We start from the raw sequence: 3,686 nt of genomic DNA, 5'->3' as shown, positions 1-3,686 counted from the left end.
TCAAGCACTGTGAGTGCTTATACAGTGTGGACTTTACTGTTGTCTTAATAGAGATGGCAAATGGAAGTCAGATTGCAGGGCACTTAGGACACAGAAGCAGCGAGTGTCTTACACTCATTAACCATTTTGGAGGTTACCTGTAGCAGGCCTTTCCCTTGGGTAAGACAGCTCAGACTGCTTTCCTGGGTCCTGCGTTGAGGTGGGAGAGCGGGATGACTCAGGGCCTATATGTACTCCTTTTTTTCTGAATATTTAAATTCAGCTTTAAAATTTTGTCACTAAAATTGCAGATAATGGTTGAATTGCCCCAGGCTTCTCCCTTGTAAGGACACCCTGCATTTAATCCTGTGGTAGCTCGATATTACTGTTTTATGATTGTCATTTTATGTCTCCCATTGGACTATTAAAGATCCTTGTTGTTATTGTTGAGTTCCCAGTACCTAGCATTAATGCCTGGCTTATAGCATTGAGTCGATATTTGTTACATGAGTGACTAAATGAATAAATCAATAATTACTTGTCTTTTAAACACAAAAGAATTCCAATTTGATGGTCTCACAGATTCAAAAAAGTAGAATGTTTTAAGAAAATGAGGGTTTGATAAATAATTTCAAATGGCAGTTGGACAAAGATTGAAAAATGACCTTTGGATTTGACTGTTACAGGTTGTTAGCTTCCATAGCAAAATAGTGTCATAGCAAAATGATTGGAGTAAGAGCCATATTTAAATGGGTAAAAGGATAAATGGGAAGTGAGAACAAGGACAAGCAACATAGGAGTTTTTGTTTTGTTTTGTTTTGTTTTTAAAGATTTGAAGCTAAAGGGGAAGAAACTATTAGAGAGAAACCCAAAGATTTGAGACAGGGGAGGTCATTATCATAGTAAGTTTATGCATTTAATTTGAATATATCTAATTATTCCTACCTATATGTCAGTATAATATATTGCTCTTCAACTTGGTTTTGAGATCTTTTGAACTTGAAGGTTTTTGCTGTGCTGTTTGGGGCCCTCTCATGGCCAATCTAATAAATGACATATAAATTGTCAAATGTTAATTAGATCTGGTATACTAACTTATTTCTTAGGCAATTTATTCTTTCTATAAGGATTAGATGAGGGTGAGATATGTGGTTATAGCAGTTAATGATGCTTAGTCCTCTTTGATTTGTTATGGGTCAAAACTTGACGTAAGCTTACTATAATTTTTTCCCCCTTGGTAATAATTCCCTGTTATTAACTATTTGAACATTGCAGTATATGGTTGTTTTAGTTGCTAACACAATAATAGTACTAATACATTATTCTTTATGTTGCTTCTCAATGTTTTTTATTCTAGGGTATTAAGAAATAGTATGTTTAAAATAATATAGGAACACCTCTGTAATCACACCTAGTTAAAAACATACACATATTCAGTACATTCTCATACCTCCCTCACAAAGATAAGCACGATTCTGAATTTGGTGTTTTATTCTCAGGCCCATTTTTAAAGTCAGTATATTGATATATACTTCAAATTGTTCCTTTCATTTAACCCTTTGCAGTCGTTTGTCTACTCTCAGCCACCAAAGCTTTTTTACCTTTCCGGTCGTATGTCTGCTCTCAGCCACCACAGCAAGGAACCGTACGAATCTTAACTCTATTCATTCATGTATCAGTTCATAATTTCTCTGAAAGCTCTTAAGTGTCTAAGCGACCTTGTCACGAACCAAAACTTTGCCCCGACAAGTCGGAGATATCGAAACTGAATATAAACAAACGCCGTCATTCCACACTCACCATGCAAAACACCGTGGCGAGTCAGTCGCCTTTTGAGAGTGAAGAAATCGACAAGCTTCGGAGATACTTCGCAGAATTTCAAATAAAGCTTTACAAATTACGTTTAACTGTAATTAGGCATTCTCGCTTGTTAAGATATTTCAAAATAATACTCCAAAATGGCAAAAAGAAAGTTACCGAAAGAAGTGTACTGCGAATCTGAAAGTAACGATGAAGAGTTTTATTTTGGCACCTTGAATACTGACTCTGACGTAGAAAGTGATAACGTTTGTAGTGATTCTACTAGTAGTGACGTAGTTCCAAAAAAGAATTAATAAATCTTGTTTATCCTTCATAATCTTGCATGCTATGTATCACTGCTCTTTCAATGGAAATTAATTCCGACCAGTACGACACCCATGTCCAAATTTAATATGACCGCAAAGAGTTAAAGTTATGTTTGTAGTGGACTCCAAAATGGTGGCGGAGTAAGTGGAAGCCACACTGACATGCTCCCAGGACCAAACTGGAAATACAACTAAAATACAGAAGATCCGCCCTGAACAATGAACTGAGGACCAGCTGGAGAGAACCCTGATAACCGAGGACGGAAAGCAGAGACCGCATAGAGACTGGTAGGGAGGCAGGAGGCGTGAAAGGGCTGGCTGGGCTCCTACAGCCAGCAGCGCAAGTACCAGAGGGCTATCTCAGCTGTGGGGGTTCCCACTGAGAACTCTGGGGTCTGAACCCCAAGCTGGGCTCCCCAGCAGAGAGCACCAGAACTGAGAGAGGTGCCCACACTGCGTATAACGTTAGCTGTGGGTTTGTCATACATTGCCTTATGTAATGTTGCTGTATGGTCCCTCTTCTCACTTTGCTGACAGTTTTTATCGTAAATGGTTGCTGGATTTTATCAAATGCTTTTTCTGCATCTATTGATATGATCATATGATTTTTTGGTGTACTGTTGATATTTGGCTCTGTTGACTAATGAGTTTGCTGACCACTGTTTTAGGTGAACGTAACTTCTAAATTGTAAAGCCCAGTATATGTTATTGTTACTATTAATCCTCACCCAAGGATATTTTTTTCTATTAATTTTTTTAGAGAGAGTTATATATATGTATACACACACACACACACACACACACACACATTGATTTGTTGTTTCACTTATTGATTGATTCTTATATCTGCCCTGAGTGGGTATTAAACCCACAACTTTGGGATGACACTCTAAGGAGCTGAGCTACTCAGCCAGGGACATCAATCTGTTTAGATTTTTTTGTTTCTTCTTGATTTGGTTTTGGAAGATTGTATGTTTCTAGAATTTATTATTTAAGAGATTGTTGAATTTGTTGGCATATTGTTGTTTATGATATTTTCTTACGATTCTTTGCATTTCTGAAGTGTCAGTTGTTACTTGTCCTTTTTTGTTTCTGATTTTATTTATTTGGATCCTCTTCTTAAAATTTTTAAAAATTAAATCTTTATTGTTGAAAGTATTACATATGTCCCCTTTTTCCTCCATTGACCCCATGTAGCCCGCCCCTACCCCAGGCCTTCACCACCCTATTATCTGTGTCCATGGGTTATGTAGGTACTAGTACACATATGAGTTCCTTGGTTGATCTCTTCCCCCCATATAGCCCCCTGTTTTCCTCTGAGGTTTGACAGTCTGTTCGATGTATCTATGTCTTGGTTCTATTTTTCTTCGTCAGTTTATGTTGTTCACTAGATTCTAAATATGAATGAGATCATGTGATACTTATTCTTCTTTGACTGGCTTATTTAACTTAGCATAATGCTCTGTAGATTCATCCATTCTGTCACAAATGGTAAGAGTTCTCTCTCTTTTACAGTTGCATAGTATTCCATTGTATAGATCTACCATATTTTTTCTAATCCACTCATCTTCTGTTGGGCAC

General features: G+C 37.2%; 1 protein-coding gene across 4 annotated transcripts in view; it reads left to right on the top strand.

Moving 5' to 3' along the window:
* Nucleotides 1-798: 798 nt before the first annotated feature.
* The window catches only part of FAM35A (family with sequence similarity 35 member A), an 89,098-nt gene continuing 86,210 nt past the window's right edge, over nucleotides 799-3,686 (top strand). For 3 of the 4 annotated variants that reach the window (XM_006767901.2, XM_006767900.2, XM_015566660.1), the window contains exon 1: nucleotides 2,375-2,393. The gene's annotated coding sequence lies outside the window, so the exon portion shown is untranslated. Of the gene's footprint in view, nucleotides 882-2,374; nucleotides 2,394-3,686 lie in introns of those variants that run through there. The other variant, XM_015566659.1, reaches the window with a different exon arrangement.

Source organism: Myotis davidii, unplaced genomic scaffold (genome assembly GCF_000327345.1).
Source record: "Myotis davidii unplaced genomic scaffold, ASM32734v1 scaffold642, whole genome shotgun sequence".
NCBI classification, from domain to species: Eukaryota; Metazoa; Chordata; class Mammalia; order Chiroptera; family Vespertilionidae; genus Myotis; species Myotis davidii.
The sequence above is the reverse complement of the archived record's forward strand: the minus strand, read 5'-3'. Positions and strand labels throughout refer to the sequence as shown.